The sequence below is a fragment of the Pinus tabuliformis genome, chromosome 1_2 (assembly GCF_031772625.1).
Source record: "Pinus tabuliformis cultivar Carrire ecotype Pingquan chromosome 1_2, CPIR1, whole genome shotgun sequence".
In the NCBI taxonomy this organism is placed as follows: domain Eukaryota; kingdom Viridiplantae; phylum Streptophyta; class Pinopsida; order Pinales; family Pinaceae; genus Pinus; species Pinus tabuliformis.
Window position 1 is genome coordinate 863,658,893 of NC_142298.1, and position 7,231 is coordinate 863,666,123.

Here is a 7,231-nt window from a genome sequence, read left to right on the forward strand (position 1 = left end):
CATGAATGTGTGGGACCCCAATGCCAAGCTAAGGGACTTGCAATTAATGGCCATGGCCTCATGGATGAACCATGAAGAATTGAGGGCAGCAGAAATAAAAAGATTGATGGCAAAGGAGCAGAATGAGCCATTAATGATAAGAGTTGAGCCATCAGATCCTATGGAACTCATCAGCACACACAACCGGCTTGCTAATGACCCTCAAATTGCCCCTAGATATCTCACCAATCAGGCATAAGCCATTTCACACTTTGAGGATATGCAAAGGCTACTTGGGGATGACTGTGTGCATACATGCATGAGGAGATGGAACACCTTACCACACAATTTGCAGATCATGGAATACCATTCCCCCATGAGGCTAAAGGAGGCATTGAAAAGAGTGCCCATGTACAAGCACTCCATGGAAAGGCTAAAGGTCAACTGGATTGGCCTCAAACTGAGTCCCCCACTGCTATTAGGCATGCTAGAAGGCAGAAGAGAAGAAGAAGAGGAGGAGCAGTGGAAAGAGATAGACAGGAAGGCAAGATTCTATGGAAAAGAAGAGCAGACCACATCAAAAGCCTAGGATGCTAGGGAGGCCACCAGGGCCATAAAAGATGAGAAGATTGACTAAGTTTCTCAGAGGATGAGCAACACTTTCAGTAGGGGGTGATGATGAGCCTCATAAATGGGTAATTATATGGGCTCATTTAACTTCCTAACCTAGTCAAACCAACCATTCTCTTAGCTTATTGTATGATCTTCTAATTATATTTATGCTTATAGAGTGAGTTGAGTTAGTTATTGTGCCATGTGGTCTAACATGTATTTAATGCAGATTATTAATGAGTTTCGAGGTCAAAGTCAAGGATCCAATGGACAAATGGTAGCAATAACTCAAAGTGGACAAAGGATAGGACTTATAGGAGGGAATCCCCTCATTTATTACTCCTCACTTCGAATTCCCCTTCATTCAGCTTGGAGTACAAGCAGCCAAATCATGCACTAGAAGGCAGCCGAGCAAGTGGAGGATGACTGATGATTATCTCAGTTTTGGGATCCAAGCCTCCTTGATTTTAAGGAAGTTGTTGTTAGCTTCATTTTTATAAGTAGAGGGGCCTAGGGCCTCACTAGGGTCATATTTTTGTTGGATTTTTGCTTATATAAAGTTTGCTCCAACTTCGAGCTTATTATTTTGTGACAGTTTCATGTAATCTTGCTATTGTTTTGATAATAAAGATGGAATCCTTTTTGAGCTAGCACTGCGTTACCTCAGAGGGTTGAAGCTCTTGGGTTAGGGCCCAATCCAAGCAACCATGATCCTCTTTATTTGTATTTGTATGCCTTGTTTCAGTTTGTAGATTAGTTTGCTGTTAGATGTATTTCTTTTATGGTTAAGAATAGGTTGCTTTTGATGATTTAGTAGTTTGCTTCCATTTGTGCTTTCTGTATCAGGTTAAGAAATGATTAAGAGAAGATCAAAAGGCTAGCAAAAGTGCCTTGGCCCCTCTTCCTTGCTTTGTGACCATGATTTGAGGGAAAGACTCTCTTGCTGCCCCAAAAGCACAGATTTTCCTCCTTCATAGGACTTCTAGTGTTTGCAGCTTTTCGGTAGTATAATAGTCCAGTTTTTCTTTGCTTCAGATCTTCTTCATCATGCGCAATTCTTTATTTGCAGTAGTCTTCTTTCATGCTTTCCTTCTTGCATCAATTCTCAGCATTTCCTTTCATAGATCATAATTTAGACTATTTTGATGCAATTTTTTTTTTTAGATGCACTCATTTCATTGCTTGCTTGATCTTATTGGTTGACTGTCAACTCCTTTGTAGCAGATCTCTTCTAGCAGTAGGCCAGCTTATCATCCATCACACCCTCCATCTGATCCATGCCCTATAGGTCTCCCAAATCTCACCTCAATTTTTCCCTAGTTTCCTGCATTTTTCCATAGAACTTCTTGAATCCTTTCTCCTTGAGCAAAACCAATCATCTTTTTCTCTCTTGGTGATTCATGGTAGACCTTAGGCACCTTAACACCTCATTCCAACCTTCATCCACCTTTTTCATCCACTTTCACACCCTCAAAATAGTGGAAACTTCTCTCAGCCTCCTCTTGTAGGCCCCCTTTAGATTCCTTGTTTTCCTCCTATAGATTTCCTATGTCCTCTTGTAGACTTTCCTGTAGGATTTCTTTTGAAGGTTGAGTGTGGGAAAAGCCTCTAGAAGGCCACCTGAGACCTTCTAGGACCCATCCACACCATCCTACATCCTCTCAAGTCCCAAAACCACCCTTCAACACCACCTATTCGCTACCACATTCACACACAATAAATTACATGCATGTCAATTTCACATAAAATTACATAAAACTCCAAAAAATATGTCTTTTTCTTATTTAATTTCAGAAATAGCCTAGTTTGATGTTGTTTACTTCCTTGAATAGGTAATGGCAACCATTTCATGGATTTCATAGTGCTTTATGCAAAAGTAGAATTAGTTGGTTAATTAGGGTTTACTAGGTTTTCTTTACATTTCAGTCTTTCTCCTTTCTACAGTTAGAATCGCATCTATCTTTATTTCCTTTCATCACATATAAGCTTCGTCTAGAATCCATAGAAGTTGGTTTGAGCTCCTAGTGACCTTGCGTCGGCTGACCAAGTGACAACCTACAGTGAGAACTAGTACTTGTGCATACAACACCGACACTTCCAAGTTTGTTACGAACTATTGGGTTGATAAGAATAAAGTAGGCAGCCCAAGACTTGCAACATTATTGCCACAATACTGTTGCTCACCAATTAATATACCAAAAGGAGGGTTTTGGCAATAAATTTACTAATATAATCCTGACAAGCAATGTGATACTAGGTTTTGGATGCCATAAGTCGATTTGAGTTTATGCATGAACATTACTATACCAAAAGGAGGGTTGTGGCAATGCCAGCAAATAAAGGATGAGGACAAAGATGACTTATTTCACTTATTATAATGGTCTCAAGAAAAAGGTGAGTAGAATATTTGTAAATATAATTTGTAATCTTGAATAAATATGTCATAAAATTAAGTCTACATTACAAATTTGATGAATTGTTTTAGGCATAATCTAACCTATAACTAAATAGCTTTTTTCAAGAATTTTTTTTTGGTTAATTTTCTGTAAAATTTGAGTAGTTTAGGAGGTTTTCAAGATGTAGGATCCATATATACATTCAACAAAATATTTTAAACAATAAAAAAAACATAATCTTGCTTCAAATTGTATCACCAAATTCTAATGAAAAAAACTATTTATCTAGAAATTAGACTACACCATATATATATCATCTCACTTGAAAGAAAAAAAAATATCATTAAAAAATTTAATCCCATCACCGTTATATTAACTCATTAAAATAAAAATCATAAATATAAAAAATAATAAAATTATTTTATTTAAATAAAAATATAAATAAAAAATATTTTAAAAACTTTGAAAAAATAGATAAATTAATATAACCTTAGAAGGTTTTAAATCCAAAGTTGATATCATAATTCTTGGTGGAGGACTCATGAAAAACATGATGTAGCATATGAATTTAATTTCCGCTAATATTGTCCATATCTATGACGCAATTGTAGTCCAAATCTCTGAAACTAGACGAAGTAAATAAAAAGACTAATGCTGATACATACTTGAACATTGAACAAAGAGTCTTCAACCAAACGTATTTTTCACCAAGTCGGAATGAATGTGGAAGCTACAAAACACGCAGAAACTACAGCAAAAATGGAGACAACGGTAATGGACCTAGGTTTTCTCCCTTTGTCCTTCCTCAGAAGCATGGCCTCCAATATAGGATAACTAATTAACACCATGAAGTTGCACAAAAGTAACTACAAAATCATATTGTCAAAAGTCTGATATCCTTCTCACATGATTCTTGCTAGTCCGCCGACCAATGATATCAAGTTTGTTACTGTTAAAGTTGCTGGTGGAACAAACATGGTTGATGCCACACCAAACTCCAACATTTCTTCCTCGTGTCTTTTGGCTGCTTTGCTATCCACTACTTTGCTTGTCACCTCGAAGCCTACCTCTGATAAACCGAGCATCTTGCAAGCAACATGGATTAAAGAAAACAAGTAGGATGACACGCCTTTAATCAACCACATCCTCTGTTCATTCCACCAACTCTTAAACGAACCCCCGATGCACAAAAACTCTATCAGACTGTACCCATATGCATATGTTGCTAATGAGACAAAGAGGATGAACCATGGATTTGAAGCCTATTCATTTCCGCAAACTTATAATAGTGAGTAATGAAAATGAGGACATGATCTGTGATGTATAAATATGGAAGAATTTGATTAGGAAAACATTACGTTGGGAAATAATGATAGGTCGTTAAGCATGGCAAGCACAGGAAGTAAACCGTAGCAAATTATGTATACAGAAGAGGGAGCCGATAGACAGAACACACCATAACACATACATTGAGCTATACTTGTCCGTTGAATCCATAAACATATGGGCAAAACTTACTCAAGAAAAACTCCAGGAATCCGGCACTCCATCTTTTGATTTGAATGAGTGTGTCATTCATGTTCACTGGCGCACCACCTAAAAATGCTTTTCGCCTTGGAGCGCAGTAAATAGATTTCCACCCTCTACACTGTATAACGAAACCTGTCAATACATCTTCCACAGCACAGCCATAAATCATGCCAACCTGCAATTTATCAAGTTCAATTTCAGCGATATATATAGGATATGAAACTTAAAAGTGAACTAAAAATAAAACTGTAGGTTGGAATTTTGCCTCTTTTCCCAGAGGGTGTTCTCCTCGCAAGCAAAATTTGCAAGATCCCTTGCATCTTTTAGCATCTTCGTTTGAGCTCTAGAAGTGGAATAGGCTTTAAGCGATTTGGAGGACGGATGCCTTACTTCCTTCCCACATAAAGCATCCTGGCAGTGAATGCATCCAGTGCCTACGTATAGTGGACCTTCGAGACCATCCATTCCTTTAAATTGGCACTGAAATTGATGATTTTCCTGTTAGGTTCAATGCATGGTTAGGCAACTTAAGATCCTATTGGTAGAAGGTGCGGATTTACTCACATAGGAAATCGTCAAGTGATGGTTTGCGTACAGATCATTCCTTGTGATGCCATGAAAGCCTTGAGGGAATTGGACGTACACAAACTGGTGACCTGTTTATGGGTCCAAGAAAAAGCACATGACTTGATGAAGTGCTTCAAAATTGTTGTGCACATGTCACAATCAAGAGTGAGAATAAAGGGAGCATTGCTCATTAAGCTGGAGATTCTAATCTGCCGACATCACAAACCAGCCGTATTATGAGGTGACCACATTTCTAAAACATGACAAACCAGTCGTAATATTAAGTGACCTTATTTCAAAAAATGTTAATCTGTTGGTTTCCTTGTAGCTAAAACAGTAGACATTACTGTGTTAATATGTTATTTCGAGGGATGAAGTTGGATAATCTATTCATTATCTATGCAGAATATCTATTGGTTACTCCAGAAATCAAACTAGATAATTTCATCGTAAACAAACATGATATAATATGAGATTCCAACCCACGTGAAAAGAAAGACAACAAACTGTCACCACCAAGCATCTGCAAGACAAACATTACAAATATTACCAAAAGGTTGCAAATAATACAAATATTACCAGAAGATTGCAAATATTACCAATATTACCAATGTGGGTGATATATGCCGATAGGCCTATATGAAACATATATTACTAGCACAACCACCTTTACCAATGTAATTGATATACGCGGATAGGCATATATGAAACATATATTACTAGCACATTTTCCAATATGGTTGATATACAATGATAGGCTTATATGAACCACTTTAATAATTATTATGCTTATTTTTTTAAACACCAATTATTTATGATTATTAATAAATATATAAATAACACCCATATTATTTATATATATTATTATATAATTAATATATTAATTATATAATAATAATATAAACTCATAATAATATTAGTAATATTAATTAATAATAAAAATAACCCATAATAATATTAGTTTATCATTATATTATTATAGAAATATAATAATATAATTATTATTATATTATTATAATAATAATATAAAATTATAAAAATAATAACAATTATATTGTATTGTTATTATAATAATATTATTATATTATCATTATGTTATTATAGGAATATAATAATATAGTTATTATTATATTTTTTCCACTGGAAAAATCGTAATCTTTCATTATATTTGAAAAATTACATGTTGTAGATGCTTTTCAGCATATGCATCATATGGTGCATTGCATTAGCAGTGTAGTTGCTGATCAAAGATCATGAAAAGAAACAAGTAATAATGTACAGTTGGGGGAAAAGTCTAGCCTTTCACCCTTTTTTCTTCTCAATTTTTCTCCACCCCCCCGAGACTCTGTTGGAGATATAAGTGCTAGCGCTATATTAGCCATAGGTTGGGAGTTTTCTTTATCAGAGTCTGATGTGTTGACGTTTTGATCTGCTCATATCCATTGTTTTTGGTTTCCTTGCCAACTGTGCGTCTATAGCTTCTTGTGGATTTATATCTTCTATTTCTGGTACTTTGTTTTTCTGGTTGGTCTCATTGGGGGTGACATGTTCTACCTCTTCTTCCTCCTCGTCATCTGAGAGTGGTGGAGGAAATTTCCATCCCTTTGCTTGTTTCTCCTTTTTCTTCTTCTTACGAGTGTCTTTTCTGGCTGTTGGACACGTGCTTTGTAGGTGTCCTGTTTGTCGGCAAGTTCTGCATCTGAATGTTGTATTTTCATAATCTAAAACCTGTGTCCAACACCTTTGTCTATGCTTTAGTTGAATTTGGTCTGGCAGGCCTTTGCTAAGGTCTACTTCCACACATATTCGTGCAAAAGTGTAGATTCTTTCCTCCAGTCTTTGGGTGTCCATTTTGACGTAACTCCTGATAGTATTACTAATTCCTGCAAGTAGTTGTTGACTCCAGAGGTGTATTGGTAGATTGTGCAGTCGAACCCAAACTGGCATCTTAGAGACAACCATTGTATTTGCATCAAAGTCTGGGAACCATGGTGTGATGAAGAGTCCTGTGGACCCCCAGAACCAAGGTCCTTCCTGTATTACGAAATCTCTAGCCTCTGTTGTAGGGAAGTTTACTATGAAGAACCCCTTGGAACAGAGATGTATTTCACATTGTGTAGTCCAGTTTGTGAAGATCCAATGGAATA

General features: G+C 36.3%; 1 pseudogene; it reads right to left on the reverse strand.

Moving 5' to 3' along the window:
- Nucleotides 1-3,691: 3,691 nt before the first annotated feature.
- On the reverse strand, nucleotides 3,692-6,935 carry LOC149208654 (cellulose synthase-like protein E1; annotated as a pseudogene).
- Nucleotides 6,936-7,231: the final 296 nt, after the last annotated feature.